Source organism: Arachis hypogaea, chromosome 4 (assembly GCF_003086295.3).
Source record: "Arachis hypogaea cultivar Tifrunner chromosome 4, arahy.Tifrunner.gnm2.J5K5, whole genome shotgun sequence".
NCBI lineage: Eukaryota > Viridiplantae > Streptophyta > Magnoliopsida > Fabales > Fabaceae > Arachis > Arachis hypogaea.
In genome coordinates, this window is record NC_092039.1 from 114,828,202 (window position 1) to 114,847,742 (window position 19,541).

Here is a 19,541-nt window from a genome sequence, read left to right on the forward strand (position 1 = left end):
AAGAAGAAGAAGAGTAAGAAGCAGGGATTAATTTCTCGAATGTGGAACGGGATATTCAGAAGACGTAGCGATGATTTTGAGAAGTGGCTGCAGTATATTTCCAAAGAGGAAGCTGTGGTTATGGCTAGGGTCAATCGGAGAAATCGGTCGTGGCGGAAAACTTAGCGCCAAATCATCATAATTTCTATTATATTTGAGGTACATTTTCCATTGCTGGATGAATGGGTTTATCTTTGTGTTTTTTTGTTTGTCATGAATCATTTCTCACATGAATAGATTTGTGTATTTTAACATGGCATTCTATGCTAGAGTTTCTTTGCATGGTTGTTCTGTTAGCATGGTTTTGATAATAAACTTGATAGAGCTTGTATTTTAGTATTTTACTCTCTCTGTGATCTTTTGGTTTATTTGCTCTCGTTCCCTAAAAATTGGATCTCACTCAGTCTGACAAATAACTTGTATGCATATTTATTTTTATGCATTCTATGCATGACCATGATTGAAGTTAGTTCTTTTCTTCTTTGCTAGTTGCTAGGTGCCAGTCTGATTCAGATTCAGATGGAGCTGTTTATCCCACAAAATGTGATTTTTAATGTATTCTTTTATTTGTATTTTTTCCACTGTGGATTGATTTTATTTTATTTTTCATGTGATGCAGTGATAACAACTGGAGAAGAGACAGAACTGCTTGTTGGTTTGAAAAATGATGGTAACTCAATAAACTTTGATACATGTGATTTTAGCCTGGAACTTTTGACCTTGTTGGCACTATTTTGTATGAGATAGACCAGCATCCTTAACAGAATACCTTCTTTAACGGCACTATTGAAGTTGCCGAGGCCACTGGCTTTCTTAGCATGGAATCTATCTTCATTGCTACTCTTGGAATTGCCCTCCTCGTCCTCCTGGGGCTATGGATTCATGGTCAAATACAACACCTATCTAAGGTATTAACAATCTTTCTACTTTTTCAAAAGTAATCCAATATTAAATGGATTGCTAATCCCAGTTGCAGTAGCTTCAGAGTTTCCGTTGGTCTTGATTTATCGTTGGACTTTTGTTTGTTTGTTCTTTGCTAACTATCATATGTCATGAGGTCACAAAGTTAATTCATTATTTGGAGAGATCGTGTTAGTGTTGTGTTGTTTTAACTGACATGGATGGTATCAGATGTCATATAGATTGGCTTCTTTACGTTTTTTTTTTGTTCAAGCATATATAATATTGAGAAACGAAGCTGATTATGATTTAAATTATAAAATAAAACTCTAAACTTTTTGTCTATCTCTCAAGCCACTTTCATACTCTTTTTGATAATGTTATGAATATTTTCTCAGAAAACAAAGAGGGCTCCAAAGGTTGAAGTTGGGACTAGATCAACAGATGCTTCCATGGATGAATGACTCGAGGTCTGTATGAATACCGTATACAACAATATCAGATTCCATGTTTCCTACAGCATTTTTAATGCATGCTCTAGGAAAATTTAGAGCCACTTTTTTTTCATTTATAACATTTTCTAGAAGTTACATAAAAATCAGAAATTAGTGGCTGTGAGTGTTCCTGTAGAACAAATTAAATGTGCTTCAAGAGCATGCAAGCATCTCTCTCTATCTCTTGCAGTTCTGTTTTAAAGTTGTGTTTTTGTTATCCTTCTTCACTTTTTTTTAATCCTATAAAACATTGCTAGGCTTTTGAAATCTATTCATGTCCTGTTTTTTGACATTAGGGAACTGCATATGCTCAGTCCAATGCAAACAAATCAAAGAAGAAGAAGTAGATGAACAAATACTTTCAAGTTTCAGCCACACAAGAGTCTACCATGGAGTGAAGAATCATGTAACTCGCATTAGATTGGAGAGTTTAAACTTTAAAGAGAGCATGAGAAAATAGTTTTAAAATTTAGGCTGAAAGTCCTGTCCTTCTCTGTTGTAGTTTAAAAGAAATTTTGGGATATCTTTTTTATTGAGACAGTGAGATATTGGATAATGGTGTTGAAAAATAACATCCAATTTTATAGGTATCATGTAATTAATATTATGTTTATCTATGTGATTTTTGGCTTTCTTTTTTTCAATTTACAGTGTGTTTGATGGAGTAAATTTAGAAAATAAATCTAAAATATTTATTTTGTAATAGAAATTTTTTTTTAAAATTCTATTTTATCTTACTGACGGATTTACAGACGGATTTTCTATCTGTATTCAGAGTGTGGGATGATTTTTCAAGGTTCAAATTAAAGACAGAAAATCTGTCGAAAAGTCTGTTGCCAATTACCGACAGAAAATTCGTCAAAAAATCTGTCTGTAATTACAGACAAAAAATCCGTCAAAAAATATGTCTGTAATTACAGATGAAAAATTTGTCAAAAAATCTGTCTGTAATTACCGACAGAAAATATGTCAAAAAATCTGTCTGTAATTACCGATGAAAAATTCGTCAGAAAATCCGTCTGTAATTACTGACGGAAAATCCGTTGGAAAGTTCGACGTTCCAGGGAAATGGATGGAGAATTTACGGAGGAAAAATTCGTCGGTAACTGGTAAAAATCTGTCGGTAATTTTTTGACAAAAAAAATCCGTTGGTAAATAATTTTCGACGAAACTTTTACAAAGGGACAAAATTCGTCTGTAATAAAGACTAAATCTGTCTGTATTAATCCATTTTCTAGTTGTGGTACAATATAGCAATCACGCGTATGCATGATGCCTGCGTACGCGCAAGTTGGTTTTCACGTAGTACGTGAAACTCATCACGTACAACGTTGGAGCACATTCATAAGCAACAAATTGAAGAAATTTGGCTCACATACAACATAGCCTAGTTCACGTGGTACGTGAGCCCAACAGAGAGCATTCCAAATCAAGAGGCTGCTTCACGTGGTACGTGGAATTTCATACATTTTCGAGGACTTCAATTAAAGACCAACCTTTCTCTAATTTTTCAACCTTTTTAGAAGATCAATCACAAGCCCATAGATGATCGCATTAATTGAAGATTACAAGCAGTTAAAGAGGAGATCTCTTCGGAGGAAAACAATAATTAGGGAAAAAATATTTAATTTTGTTTTTTTATTTATTTGGTTTTGAAGTTTGAATTTTGAATTATGTTTTTCTTGGGTTAGGATATAAGGAAAGAGAGTTCTAATTTCTTCTCTTCTTCGGCAATTTACACTTTTTGATAATTAAGGATTTCTTTGAAAAACATGAGTAATTAATTATCCTCGGTTAAGATTAAGAATTCTGTTAATTTTATGAATTAAGCCAATAATTTTTCTACCTCTAATTTATGCAATTAATTTTTTTTTAGAAAAAGATTTTTGTTCTTCATTTTAAAGAGTTTGATGGTATTGAAAAACAATTCTTCCCCGTATAAAAAATATAATAATGATTGATTATTTTTGTCGTATTTTTAAATTATTAAAAAATTATTTTATCAATAACATTTTTTAAACACTTTTCTGTTAATCTTTTAAATACTAAATTGATAATTAACATTAGTTTTATACTTGAATGTCAATTCTTGCACATGTTCTACTAATTTTTGGATGATTAAATTGAGAATAAATCAACTAAATATGTATAATCTCATTATATCTGAGACAGTGAAAGAAGAAAATAAAGATTATTTATGATAAACGATGAAGATGCGTGAAGTATTCAGCTAAAAGAAAGAACGAAATTCCTGTATTTAGGTAAAAAGTTTTATGTGTTTTATTTTTAAAAAATCTGGACTTTCTTTTGTTTTTTCTTTTTACAAAATTCATACGTTTATCTTCAAAATTCTATGTATTTAGGTAAAAAAAAGTTATATATTTTCTTTTTATATTCCCTTTTAAAAACTTTTGTATTTATAAAAAAAATTTCAGTTTTTACTTTTTAGTTAAAAATTTTCTATGTTTTCTTCTTGTATTTCTCTTAAAAATTTTATTGTTTATCTTCAAAAACTTCGATTTACATTATAAAATTTATGTGATCATTGTAACATTATTTATGTGTTTGCTTCTTATATATATATTTTTTTAAATTTGTGTGTTTATCTTAAAAAAATTTATGTGTTTATATCATTATCATAAAAAACCTTTTATATTTGCTTTTTATATTTTTCTTAAAAGTGTTTTTATCTTAAAGAATTTATATGTTTATCATAAAAAAATGTCTTTTTTATATTATTTTTTCAAAAATTTATATGTTTATTATAACTTTTTTTCTTGCATTTACATATATAAAAGCTTTTTGGTATTTTTTGTTTCTTATGTAATTTTCTATCTAGCTTCACTATTATTATTCTTTTCATAAAATTTTGAAAAAGTACAGAGAAAAAATAGTAATTAACTAATTATTGTTTAAAAACTTTCTATGGTTTCCAATCCTGCACCTGTCTTACTATTAATAATATGATAATGATGCCAATTATTTTGATAAAACTACGCCTACCCAAAACCCCTTCACTCTTTTGACTCTGTTTCTGCATCTATGGCAGAGGCAAATCTAAGGTAACTGCAGCATGGCTTTGGACTTTTTCATGCAAATATTCGAAATTTCCTTTTCTTGTGTATATCAGCGTAGTGTGTGATTGTTTGTGGCTTTGTGCTGTTAGATATGCTGTTGTTACAGGGTCAAACAAGGGGATAGGATTTGAGACAGTTAAAGAGTTGGCCTCAAATGGAATCAAGGTGGTGCTCACTGCAAGAGATGAGAGTAAGGGTATTGAAGCCATTGAGAAGCTCAAAGAGTGTGGTGTCTCTGATAAGCTTGTGGTTCTTCACCAACTTGATGTCACTGACCATGCTAGCATTGCATCATTAGCGGAGTTTGTTAAGACACAGTTCCCGAGACTTGATATATTGGTAAGCAGCAGTGGTTGCAATTTAGGGTTTATGATTTAGGACTAATACAAAATAAAAAATAAAATGATACTTAGAAAAGCCTTTTTTGTTAGTTTTTTTTGACAAGTAAGCTCAACACAAACAGTGGAGCCAATAGTAGCTAACACACAAGAAATCTGTAAAGACAAAGAACAGAAACTTGTTCTTAGTGTTATCTTCGGTACTGCCATCAACAATAAAAGGGGTCCAAACTACACCATTCTCTATAACATATTACAAATTTAGGGAACACCTCCTCTGCACCTCCTTCCATGTTATTGAAGATCCGCTGGTTCCTCTCTAGCCAAATGTTTCAAATAACCGAGAAAAAACATACGAGCCACTTGTTACGTTCTTCTTTCCTGCTAGCACCACCTGCCAAGCTCTCAAAATGTTCCTTTTGTGAGCGCAGAATAGACCACAATTTTCCAAAGTCAGATAGCCATCGACACCACACCTGCCAAGTAAACTCACAGTCCAAAAAATAGTACATGACCAGCAAATATTATCATTTTGGGTTAGTACTTTGTCAGTATGTTTGCACAAAAAAAAAAAACATATAATTTTTATTTATATTTACAAGAATTTATTTGCGCCTATATTTTTTAGAATTTATACACATAAATTTATAAAATTTATTTGTTAGAGACAATTTAGTATTTGTGTTGGCCAAATGATGACCAGAATTACTAAAAACTACTGGTCCTCTAAGTTTCTGTTGAATAAATCTATTTGCTCCATATTCTTTTGCAGGTGAATAATGCAGGAATCAGTGGTGTCAATCCATATGAAAAGGTCAGTGAATAATTTATCTACTTTTTTCCTTGTGAGATGCTTCTCGTGATCCTCTCGAAATGATCTGAGATTCTTATAACATGGATGCAGGATGAACCAACATTTAAATGGGAGGAACTAACACAAACTTATGAGATGGCTGAAAAGTGTATATTGACAAACTACTATGGTGCCAAGAAAACAACTGAGACATTTCTTCCACTACTTCAGTTATCAAACTCACCAAGGGTTGTTAATGTTTCCTCTGAAGCAGGGTTGTTAAAGGTATAATAATTCAAGATCATCAAATCTCTTCAAATTTTTTTTCTTTTTAACATGATGTTGCCTATGGGAAAATGCAATTAGGCATCAGATTGAACCTACTGCATTATATACTAATTTTTAGTTAGCCAACATTAACCAACTTTAGTATTTAGGTTTATAATTTAGAATTTAAGGTTAAAGGTTTATGATTTAAGATCTAGATTTTAAGATAAACATGTATAATTGATGCTGAAAAAAGTTAGTTACCTAATACTACTCTTTCATTATTTCAGTATCTACATCACATTCTCAAAATTGGCAAAATTGTTTTATGTGGCATCACAGAACATATCAAACAAATGGGCTAAGGAGGTGCTTGGTGATGCTGAAAACCTTAGAGAAGAGAAAATAGATGAGGTACTCAAGGAGTTCCTCAAAGACTTCAAAGAAGGCACACTAGAAATCAAAGGCTGGCCAATTAACATGAGTGCCTATAGGGTCTCAAGAGCAGCAATGAATTCTTATACAAGATTCATGGCAAAGAAGCAACAGAACTTGTGCATTAATTGTGTGTGCCCTGGTCCTTGCAAAACAGACATAACCAGAAACACTGGTACTCTTTCTGCTGCTGAAGGTGCTGCAAGTGTTGTGAGATTAGCACTTCTACCTGATGGCTCACCTTCTGGCCTTTTCTTTATTAGAAAAGAGTTGTCAAGTTTTTGAATCATTTTATTTATAAAATGGGGATAATTTGATCATTCAGGATTCAATTTACCAAGTTTAAAGTATCATGTGGTTGATTTATTATTTTCCTTAACCACCCAATCATTATTATTTTTGTTAGCAATTGGTGCATGATTTGATGAAGATGGTGACAATATTTTCAGGTAAAGACTCACATTGAAAATCATTAGATAATGATTTAGTCAAACTTGTCAAATCATTTAATAATTCTCAAATATCTGCATGTGAGTTTTCACCATATTTTCATTGTCATCAGCAGTAGTGAAGTTGGTAAAACATAGCAGTAGATCAGAAGAAAGAGTGAGTGGGTGTGAGAGATGAAAAGGAGTATGAGATTAGCAAAAGGAAGATGAATTGATTAAGCAAACATATAAAAGTGGTTTCAGAGAAGACCACTCAACTATGTCATTTACAAAATCAGTGCTTTCTCTCTTACTACTCATAATTCAAAAATGTAAAGTTTGGTACAATTTTAATAAGTATTGTTGAAACTTTCTTTTCAAATCATAAATAACATAATTTGCAGTGTATTTTGTTTTTCAATAACTTGCTTTAAATTTGTTTAATTATTTGCTCGTAAAGGAAGAAAATATAATAAAAAAAAATCTATTCAGAATTATAAATTTTAAATTATTCAAAATCAATATAATAAAATCGGACAAAAAATTTTTAAAGTAAAAAAATTAATAAAAATAATAAAATAAGAGTTTAATATCCATTAAATTTATAACTTCCATTGTATATAAATTCTAATATTTTAATTTAAGAGTGGATAAATATTTATTTTCTCACCTTACTAATTTTTTTACTTTATGAAAAATTGATTCAATAAAATAATAATATAAATTGTATCTTTCTATCTCGTATTATCAATACCATAAATGCACCCTATAAACTTTGAATCAGTTATCATGATTTTTTTTATATATTGATGAAGAGATATTAACTAAACATCTAAAATTTTATTTCGGTCATTTTGATTTTTAACCAATTTTTATATATAAATAACATCTTTTAGGATCCTTTTATCGGTAGTTGAATCTTTAGAATACTAAATTGATAATTAACCTTAGTTTTATACTTGAATGTCAATTCTTTCACATGTTTTACTAATTTTTGAATGATTAAATTGAGAATAAATCAACTAAATATGTACAATCCCATTATATATCGGAGGCAGGGAAAGAAAAAAATGAAGATTATTTATGATAACGATAAAGATGCGTGAAGTATTCAACCAAAAGAAAGAATGAAATTCCTGCATTTAGGTAAAAAAAAAAAATTATGTGTTTTATTTTTAAAAAATCTGTACTTTTTTTTTTTTTTACAAAATTCATATGTTTATCTTCAAAATTTTATGTATTTAGGTAAAAGAAAGGTTATATATTTTTTTATTATATTCCCTTTTAAAAATTTTTGTATTTATGAAAAAAAATTCAGTTTTTAGTTAAAATTTTTTTATTTTTTCTTCTTGTATTTCTCTTAAAAATTTTATTGTTTATCTTCAAAAACTTCGATTTATATCTGTTTTGTCGATTTTTAGCAAATCGATGGTAATTCGATATCTAGTGGTTTGGGAACAAAATCTACTCCTCTTTGTAGGTACCAATTTTCTAAAAGTGTATCAAAGTGTCTTCGATTAGACGAGTATTGGGAATAAAATAATTTAAAATTTATAAATCAATAAAAGGAACAAAGAAATGAAGTTTTCGAAAAAAGAAATGTACTGAAAATAGAAAGGTTTGCGTTGAAATTTAAAGAAAGCAATGAAATGCCTTCGACTTCGACTGAGTCAAAGGGCTTTGACATGAAAAATTAAAATGCAGAAATATAAATTGGACATTAAAGATAAAGGATACTTGAAGGATAAATTTACTTGAAGAAAAAAAATAAAGTTGACAGGAAAGTAAATTGAAAGAATGAAAAACATGGAAGGAACCCTACAGAAAAGTTACTCGGTCGCAGGCTCAGGAATTCTTTAGGATACGAGTGTGCTTGAATGTTTTTCTGAGTTAAAGTTCCAACCTCTATTCCCTAAGATTTCCTAGTATTTATAATCTACTTTTGGTAACTGACAATTAATTACAAAATCACAGCCTTAAATGCATACTCTTTGGTAACCGTTCTCCGCCTTTTGGCTATAAACGTTTCCCATGATTTTCTCGCGTGATGGGAACCTTTAACTTCTTCACTACCATAACTGCTCGATCCACTTATTCAAACGACTTATTCGATTACCTAACTCGAGTACCTTGTTCGATTTAATGAAGAGCCTTAAGATCGACTCCGTGTCGAGTACCTCCATCTAATAATACTTACACGTGTATCTTTTCGAAATCTGTTTAAATCTTCGACCACTTTACTATTTCGAACGGCCTTCATCAAAAAAATTTTTCGATCAACAATATCATAAAGTTTTTGTGATCATTGTAACATTATATATATTTTTTAAATTTTTGTGTTTATCTTAAAAAAATTTATGTGTTTATATCACAAAACTTTTGTGTTTATCATAAAAAAAACTTTTTATATTTTTTTATATTTTTCTTAAAAATGTGTTTATCTTAAAGAATTTGTGTTTATCATAAAAAATATCTTTTTTATATTATTTTTTCAAAAATTTATATGTTTATTATAACTTTTTTTTATTGCATTTGCATATATAAAAGCTTTTTTGTATTTTTTGTTTCTTATGTATTTTTCTATCTAGCTTCACTATTATTATTCTTTTTATAAAATTTTGAAAAAAGTACAGAGAAAAGAAAAACAAACATAGAAAGAAAAAAATTACATGAAAAGAAAAAAAAAAGAAAAGATGTAGAAGAAAGAAAAGAGGTAGAAGATATGCAGAAGAAAAAGGATAATAGGTAAAAGAAGATGGATGAGAAGAAGACATGGTCAGACTTAATTAGACTTAATTGAAAAAAAATTATTTATTAGTATTTTGTAATAAATAAATAAATATAAATTAACAGTAATTTAATAAAAAAGTTTTAAAAAAATATTAAAAACATTAAAATTTATTATTTTTTATCATTACTTAACTATCAATTTAATTCTTTTATTAATTCTTTTAGTTGAATAATATAACAACGTATTTTTAAACATTAATAACTAACTGATAACAAAAAGGGGGATGCTTCCATAAAGATGCAGAAAACGTCTTTTTTTAAAGATATTTTTTAATAATTAAAATTTAACACATATAATAATTTAAATTATGTTATTTTTATCAAAATTAGGTCAGAAAAATTAATTTGATAAATGAATAGTGAATCAAATTTTGAATATGTCTAAATTAATATTATTTTTTATAAAAAATTACTACAATACCCCTATTATATAAAATGATTAAAATACTCTTATTATATATATTAATTTTGAAAATTCTAAATTCTAGTCCTTTTTCTCTATTGTTATAAGGTTAGAATTTAAAGTTTTTAAAATTAATATATATATATATATATATATATATATATATATATAATAGAGATATTTTAGTTGTGTTTTATAATAGGAATATTATAGTAATTTTTTATAAAAAATATTAATTTACACCAATTCAAAATTTAATTTATTAATTTTTGTGTTAAACTGATTTGTCCACTCTAATTTTAATAAAAATAATATAATTTAACTGATTATATGTGTTAAATTTTAATTTTTAAAAAACATCTTTAGAAAAAGACGTTTTTAACATCTTTATTTAAGTGGCTCCCTAACAAAAAATAATAAATTCTTATGAACTTTTAATATTTCTCTTTAAAAAAAAATGCCCTCTAAGATATGATGAGAAACTGAAAATACAGACCAACAATGCAAGCTCTTCCCTATCAAACGCAATGAATTTGCCAGAGTTAGGGTTCTTAAACCATTCTTTATTGTTGAAAGCGCTATTTATGATGTGACAAAATTCTTAATCATCTCTCTCACTTTCAGCACAAAAATAAAAAACCATGGACTCCTCAAGCTTAGTGAGCTATTTCATCTTATTGCAAACTGCAAATTCACAATACTCTCTCAAACACACTAGTCATAATCAGAGGATTAGGTGTGAAATTCTTTTGGATCTTTGTGTTGTGTCTCCCTATAAGTTTTGTGGCTACTAGAGAAACATGTCATCTATTACGTACAACTCTATCTTCTATAAATAGCCCACACTTGAATGAAACCACATTATCATCATCAACTAAACTAAAAGAAAATCCTTTAAATTTGAGTTCCTTTTGACTATATTTTCTAACCAATTATTCTATTTTTTTCTTTTTTCTTTTTGAAAGGCATTAATTAACATTATAGTATACAATATATACCTACCTAGTCGTCTTGTTCACCGTTCATTTAGCATCCATGGCAGAAGCAAAACTAAGGTATACTATTTTTATTACTTACATTACTCAACACTAGTTGACTCTTTGTTTTCTTCAGCTTTTCTGAGGCCATGATATTCATACTTTTTTTCGGTGACATTATTTTTCTGTGACAAACTTCAATTTATGTGATGATTGTACGTGTACAAACAAAATCAATCATAAATATAAAAATGTTTATTTAGTATTTATAAAAAAAATATTATTTTACTATAAAAAGTTTTTGTTATTTTGCAACGACAAGTTTGATTTTTTTTAATAACTGATTATTTAGTTACAAAAATGTGTATCCATATATATAAATAACAATGACTATTTAAATGGCTGATTTTTAGTGTGTATATATTATTTTTAGATGGCATTAGTCATATACATGTGTTTTATACATTGTTTCCTTAAGTTTAACCCCACATTAAGAGAAGAATTATGTGAAACTTTATAGTAAAAATATGTTCACATAATGTGTAGCATTTGAAGGGTTTGTGTGTATTAGGTATGCTGTTGTTACAGGGTCAAACAGAGGGATAGGATTTGAGACAGTTAAGGAATTGGCCTCAAATGGAATCAAGGTGGTTCTCACAGCAAGAGATGAGAAGAAAGGCAATGAAGCCATTGAAAAATTGAAAGATTTTGGCCTCTCTGACTTTGTGGTTCTTCACCAGCTTGATGTCACTGACCATGCTAGCATTTCATCTTTGGTACAATTTGTTAACACACACTTTGGGAGACTTGATATATTGGTAAGGATTTATTGTCTTGCTACCATCTTACTAAATTGTACTTTTTTTTTTTGAGAGAAAAGAAGTCTTAGAGCAATGGTTGAGTTGTTTCCGTGTGATCTTAGATTCAGGTTGCATATATTACCTTCTTTGGGTGCGGCCTTTTTCTCAAATCCTGCGTTACACGGAATATTTGTATACTAGGCTGCTTTTTTTTCCTGAGACAAAGAAGCTCGACATAATAAGGTGGAGCAAGAAAACTAATAAAAAAGAACAAACAAAAACAAGCTAAAGCTAATTCTCTTATTATTTTCGGTATTGTTATCAATAATAAAAAAAATCAACTCCACTCTACTTTTTATAGCTCTTGAGTGATCTGTAGTAATTTCTGCTACACCTGAGTATCTTGTTTTAAAAAATTCTTTTATTTCTTTCCAATAAAGTAATCAGTGATTCAGTTTAAGATAATCCAAACATTAAAGGGTATATAGCTTAGAAGTAAAGTAACCTACTTTGTTATCCTATATCATGTGTTCCAAATTGTTGTGCAGGTGAACAATGCAGGAATAAGTGGTGTGAATCCAGATGAAAAGGTCAGTGTTCATATTTTGTTGACATGTGAGATTAAGTCTCTAAAAAATGGTGTGAGTTTCAAATAATAATAAATGGATGCTGCAGGGGGAAGCAACAATCATCTGGGAAGAACTGACTCAAACTTATGAAATGGCTGAAAAATGCATATTGACAAATTACTATGGTGCTAAGGACACAACTGAGGCATTTCTACCCCTTCTCAAGTTATCTGATTCACCTATTATCGTTAATGTTTCCTCGCGAGGAGGATTGTTAAAGGTACAATTGTATTAAAATCGTTCTTGAGCGTTGATTGATAATTTTATTTGACATTATATTTGAATGAGATTGTGTATGGTGGTGGTGTCAGCACATATCAAACAAATGGGCAAAAGGGGTGCTAGATGATGATGAGAATCTAACAGAAGAGAGAATAGATGAGGTGTTGAAGGAGTTTATGGAAGACTTCAAAGAAGGTTTGATAGAAAGCAATGGGTGGCCAACCTTGTTATCTGCAAATAGAGTATCAAAAGCAGCATTGAATTCTTACACAAGAATTCTGGCAAAGAAGCATCCAAACTTGTGCATCAATTGTCTCTGCCCTGGTTTTGTGAAAACAGACATAAATAGGAACACTGGAATCTTATCTGTGAGTGAAGGTGCTGCAAGTGTTGTCAGATTAGCACTTCTATCTCATGGTTCCCCTTCTGGCCTTTTCTTTATTAGGCAAGAATTGTCAACTTTTTAATTTATTACTTATCATTTTAGAACAGTTTAATTATTCTATTAATCCATATAATTTTATCAAATTTGTAATTAGAATTTTATATTTTTGTTTTTTTCTAATTGATTCCTATACTACTTTAATTTTGTAATTAGATCTTTTTTATGTCAAAAATATTAAAATTAACAAAATATTTTTTCTAAAATATATATAGTTAAAGATCTAATTAGGTTCTTAAATATGGATACTTTCAATTTGCTGGAGATATATTCAGTTTTAAAATGTCTGATAACCAAAATAAATTAGCTAAAAATAGCCAAAATTTATTTTATTTAGTATTTATTAATTATTACAATAATTAATGGATATTAAATAAGATAAATTATGACTTTATTTTGTCTCTCTAATATTACTGTATTTAGTTAACTATAACATTTTTTATACTAGAAAGGACCTAATTATAAAATTAAAAATAGTATAGAGATCTAATTAAAAAAATAATTAAACCTTTTAGAACAGATTCCTTTAAAAAGCGCAAAATTGCTTTTTTTTTCTTTCAAAAGTTCTATTTATATTTGGTAAATTATAATAAAAACATTTTTAATATATATATATATATATATATATATAGATATGTATAAGTTGTAATAATAGTGTTTAGTAAAATTATTTTTAAGAGTTAAAATAATTTTAACAATAAAAATATCATAAAAATAAATATTTATTAATATATAATATTATATTATACTTTTTAATATTGAAAAAAACACAATCTATTCTTTTGAAAATATATTTATTGTTATTTTTAAAAGTATCTTTATCTTTCAAAAACTTAAAAATACAAATATAGAATTTGCTTATTTATCAAACGTAAATTGAAGTTTTTATATTTTTAAGAACACAGATACTTCTCTGATAAACTTTATTAAACTCATCCTTAGATTTTAAATATAACTGTATAAGTACATTTTTTTTATGAGAATTGTTGTTAAATTATTTGGATATCATAAATGTATTTTTAGGTGAAAATTCACATGTATTTATTTTTATATGAAATTATCAATTAAGAATTATAAAATAATTTAACATGTCTAATTAAATTGTTATCTAATATCTCTCAAATTACAGGAGTATTTACTGTAATTTTTTTTTCTCTTAAGATTACAATTAAGGCTTCAACATATTTAGAAGGAAGAACCCACAAAGTGACTGGGAATAGAGTGAGATTTCATGAGACTTTGATGGATAAATTTGTAACTGAGAGGGAAAAAAATATTATTTCTTTTCAAAAATACGAAAACAAAATCCTAATTTCTTTTTGCCTCTGTTTCGAGAACAACAATAAAAAATGTTTTCTAGAAATATTAGGTTGTGTTTTGTTTTTCTAAAAAAGGAACTTTTTCTATTGTTATATTATAGAATCCTCACAAATAAGTTTAGGAATGACAATAGAATTTGGAGGTATCTCTGATCCGTCTCTAGCCAATGGAGGGCAGAGCGGAGGTATATGTATGTATAAAAGTTAATAAAACATTTAAAAGGTTATAAGGATGGGATAGGATGTAATTATATAATGAGGGAGAGAGAGAGAGAGGGAGTGGGAGTGGAATACACAGGGAGGGGTAAGCGTAGGGAACTACACAAGGATCCAAGGGTTTGGAATCGAGAAGAGTATCGACGACTGGAAAATGAATCCTTCTCTGTTTTTGTGAGTAATCTGCCAAATGACATATCCAAGAGAGAGTTATTCCATTTGTTCAACTGGACGGGACGCATCAATGATATATATTTATCACGGAAACAAAAAAGTGGAAATGTATACATGATTGCTTTCGTGCGGTACACAACGAAAGGAGGAGCTTTGAAGGCTGTAGCAGAAATGAATCACCAGAGACTGAGAGGGAAGATAGTTTTTGTGGAAGAAGCAAAATACAGAAGAACGCCGGGATCATCACCTTTAAGTAATAGACGGGCGGAGGGGGACAAGTCTCAAATAGCAATATGGCAGCCACGTAGGAAAGTTGATCAGCATTGTCCTGAGGCTCTTGGGAACGAGGTACAGAAACAGGAAATCGACAAGGGCCTCCATGGAAATGGATATAAAAAAAAAGTGAAAGTAGCAGTGGCAACAGAGAATTTGGAATGGCTACAGAGGAGCCTCGTCGGGGGTACGACCAAAGCCATTAACTTTGCTTCTTTAAAGGAAATGATCGCCAAGAATGTGCCTAACGTTGTTCAGGTGCGGGAGATGGGCGCGTACAAAGCACTGCTGACCTTTGACAGTGTCAGCCATGCCGATGACGCTTACACCTTTAACATGAATAGCCTCTTACAGTTGTTCCATAGAGTGTGGCGATGGGAGGAGTCGGAACATAGTGAAACTCGACGGGTATGGCTGGAATGCTTTGGGGTCCCGTTGCACGCTTGGTCTGTTAACACCTTTAAAACAATAGGAGGCCAATGGGGGTGAAGTCGTTGGATGTGCCAGAGAAACAGAAATATGTAGCTCTTTCACTGTAGGTCGGGTACAGATTGACACTTGCATAATGGATGTGATTCAAGAATGGGTTCATGTAACAATTGGTACAGACGACTTTAATGTTCTGGTGAGAGAGGTTGGGCATGAGGCATGTAATCTGTTTTGCACCGGTAAATCAGAGGATGAAAAAACAACTGCAATAAGGAACTCCGATAGCAAGAGTAACAGTGTCGGTGAGGAATTAATGCAGAAACTTGAAGCAGGGCCATTGCAAGTAGGGATACAGGATGAAGAGCGATTGTTGTGGGTTTCACGGAGTGAGGAAGAAGACAAGGGCAGAAAGGTAATTACGGACACAATTTTGAATGAATGGAGTAATGACCGGGCGTATCGTGATCGCGGGGAAATTGTAACGTATCTGTCATTAACTAAGGACAATCATGATAGGCTTGATTTGGGGGGAAACGCCGTTATGCTCTATGAGGAAGGTTCAGAAAAAACGGAAACTTGTGATCTAATTGGGCTGACTAAGGACTATTCCTATGCAAAACAAATCAAGCCACGTTCAGGAAATAATTGGGCCTTATACAAGTCAGAACAGGATGGGGCCAGGCAGAATGGGTTGGGCCAATCACTCCATGTGTTGACGGGCTCGGGTCAGAGGCAAGTGAGAGAGCGTCCGGGTCGGCCATCTGTGGGGGTAGCGGGTCGCGGTTCTGAAACCCTTGCATCCAGGAGAGACAGCCGCGGCGCCCTTGGAGAATTCCTTGTCGCTGGAAGGCACGGAGAGATCGACGAGGACGGCCGCGGAGGAGCTGGACTTGGCGCAAGGTTGGGAGGGCAGATGGTGTGCGATCGAGATGGCCGCCTCCAAAACAGCGAGTCTGGTGCTATTGAAGATGAGGGGAGTGACGCCGGCGACGGGAAAGAGCTCTGTTCAGCGGCGGTCAGGATTGGCGATGATGAAGAGGTGGGGATTGAGGACGGGGATAGTGAAGAGACACACTCAGCGGCGATCGACCATGGCTTGTGTGGCGATGCAATCCAGAAGGAAGCAGGGGAAGGATCAAGTCACGACCTACCTGAGAACTGCAAGGAAGGAGGTGCGTGGGTGGCTTGCGGTATAAAGGGGAGGCATGGGAACCAGAATGCCAGACCAAGAAATGATACTTGGGGTGAACGAAGCCCAGGAAGACATCAATGTCGTGTACAAACCAGAAGGGTGCTATGCAATCAGACGGAGGACGACATAGGACAGAATGAACCAGGCCAAGAGGAAAGGGGGAATGATGCGGGTGCAGCTGAAGCAGGCGACAACCAACAAACAGAGGTGGAGGAGCAATTGGAAGAAAATAGAAAGACTTGGGAGCTGGCACACGAATCAGGGGCGCTATTATATAATGAAGAAGATGACATTATGGAAATCTTACGAGCACAGAATGAAGAAATAGCTCGCAAACGGAAAATAGCAAAGCAGAAAGCGAAAATGAGACGGTGCAGACCCAAACATGCAAAACAGGTGTGTAAAAAATCTTTAAAATGATTTTCAGTTCATGGAATGTTAGGGGGTTGAGGGGAGATGGAAAGAAGAGAATGGTGAAGGACCTAAGAAATAAACATAGGCTACAAATGTTAGGCTTGATTGAAACTAAAAGGCAGATTTTGACGAGGTTTGATGTTACATGTATATGGGGACAAGGTAGTCCAGGCTGGGAATATGTAGGCTCTGATGGGGCGTCTGGTGGACTTTTGTTAATGTGGGATGAGGAGGTGTTTAAAGTAAATAACTGCTACCAGGGAGAGAGGTGGTTGTGTGCTGAAGGAGTGATATTAAAAAATAGTTTCAACTGTGCGTTTGTCTTGGTTTATGGTGCACATGATAGAGATGAGAAGATTCATGTTTGGGAGGAGCTGAGCTATATAGCGGGGTTATGTCAGGTTCCGTGCTGTTTTATGGGAGACTTTAATGAAATAGTACATGTAGAGGAACGGAAAGGTGTGGTTGGGTTGACACGGTCTGCGGAAGATTTCAAGTTTTGGATACAGGACATGAACTTAGTGGATCTGCCGCTCACCGACCGGAAGTTTACATGGTTTAGAGGGCAATCCTGCAGTCGCATAGATAGAGTTCTGGTTAGTGTGGAGTGGCTGGAAGAGTTCCCAGAGGCACATTTGCGAGGTGGACCAAGGGGTTTGTCAGATCACTGCCCGTTAATAGTGGAGGGTAGGAAGCTGAGAGGAGGTCCGAGGCCGTTCCGAAGCCTTGATTCATGGTTTACACATGAGGGCTTTCTCAGGATGGTGAGGGAGGAATGGAGAGGCTTGGGGGAGTTACAGTTCACAGATAAATTGAAGGCGCTAACAGAACCTCTGGGAAGATGGCATAAGGCAAATTTCGGTGAGATGGACAAGAAGATTACAAAGTTTGAGGAGGAGATCAAGAGGATTGATGATATGGTCAGCAATGGAGTTTATGATGGAACTCTAGAGGCTAGAAGAAAGGCGTTGGTTAAGTGCTGTGAGAGATGGTATGTGAGAAAAGAGGTGCATTGGAAGCAGATGTCGCGGTCTCGCCACGTGAAAAATATGGACAGAAATACAAGGTACTTTCACAATATAGCTTCAGCAAGAAGAAGGAACAATAGAATCGATACTCTGGTTATCAATGGCAGGCTGGTTCGGAATCAGGCAAGAATTAAGGTGGCTATCAGAAACTTTTACAAGGATTTGTACCATCAGGAAGACTCTCCTATTCTGGGATTCAGAGATGGATTGGTGGCTCCAATAGGTGAGGAAGATGCATCGGCTTTAGAAGTGTTGCCATCAGCAGAGGAGATCAGAGAGGCTGTGTGGGACTGTGAATCCTCCAAGGCGCCAGGGTGTGACGGATACAACATGAACTTCATTAAGAGATGCTGGGATGAGATTGGACCTGAATTTACGGCTGCAGTGATGGGGTTTTTCCAGACAGCCAGGTTACCGGCGGATGCCAATATCACTTGGGTGGCGTTGGCACCTAAGTTCATAGGTGCGAAGGAGATCAAAGACTTGCGACCAATCAGTATGGTGGGGTGCGTGTATAAGGTTATTTCGAAGGTGCTAGTTAGGAGGATGAGATCAGTGATGCCAGCATTGGTAGGAGAGACCCAGAGTGCGTTTGTACAGGGGAGGAAAATTCATGACGGAGCACTTATTGCGTGTGAAACAGTTAACTGGCTGAAACTGAGGAAACAAGAGGCAGCCCTAATTAAACTTGATTTCCAAAAAGCATATGACAGGGTCAAGTGGAGTTTTGTGAACATTGTACTGCAAAAGATGGGATTTGGGCATAAATGGAGAGCATGGGTAATGGAGTGTGTAGCTACTGCATCTATGTCGGTGTTGATAAACGGCTCGCCGTCTAAGCCTTTCAACATGGAAAGAGGCTTGAGACAAGGCGACCCTCTATCCCCATTCTTGTTTGTACTGGTGGTGGATGTGTTGCACAGAATGATTGGAGAGGCAGTGAGGAATGGTCGTATAGCGCCGTTGCTAGTTGGTAGAGATAGTGTAGCATTATCACACCTTCAGTTCGCTGATGACACTATCCTCTTTTGCCCACCAGAAGAGGAGACTATCAAGAACTACAAGAGGCTATTGCGAGTCTTCGAGTTGATGTCTGGTCTGAGTATCAATTTTGATAAATCCAGCCTGATTCCAATTAATTGTGAGGAGCAATGGGTTGAGCGTATGTGCAATTTGCTGGGTTGCAAAGGAGATGCCCTTCCAGTGAAATACCTTGGAATCCCTCTAGGAGCTAATCCAAGGAGGGTGAAGACATGGAGGCCTATAATAGACAAGGTGGAGGAGAAACTCAGCTTGTGGAAAGCTAAGGTGTTGAACAAAGCTGGCAAGTTGGTGCTTATTAAATCAGTGTTGAACAGTCTGCCAATATACTATTTGAGCTTATTCAAGATGCCGAAAGCTGTTGCTGAGAAATTGATTTCGCTTCAGAGGAGGTTTCTATGGAGTTCTGAAGAAGGTAGAA

At 33.0% G+C, this 19,541-nt stretch overlaps 1 long non-coding RNA gene and 1 pseudogene across 1 annotated transcript; both read left to right on the forward strand.

Annotated features, from left to right (window-relative positions):
* Positions 1-736: 736 nt before the first annotated feature.
* On the forward strand, positions 737-2,015 carry LOC114927670 (uncharacterized). Its single transcript, XR_003818372.2, has 3 exons — positions 737-947; positions 1,338-1,409; positions 1,730-2,015. It is a non-coding gene; the product is annotated as an uncharacterized lncRNA (long non-coding RNA).
* A 2,333-nt stretch (positions 2,016-4,348) lies between these two features.
* On the forward strand, positions 4,349-13,120 carry LOC112797410 ((+)-neomenthol dehydrogenase-like; annotated as a pseudogene).
* The last annotated feature ends 6,421 nt before the right edge of the window (positions 13,121-19,541 follow it).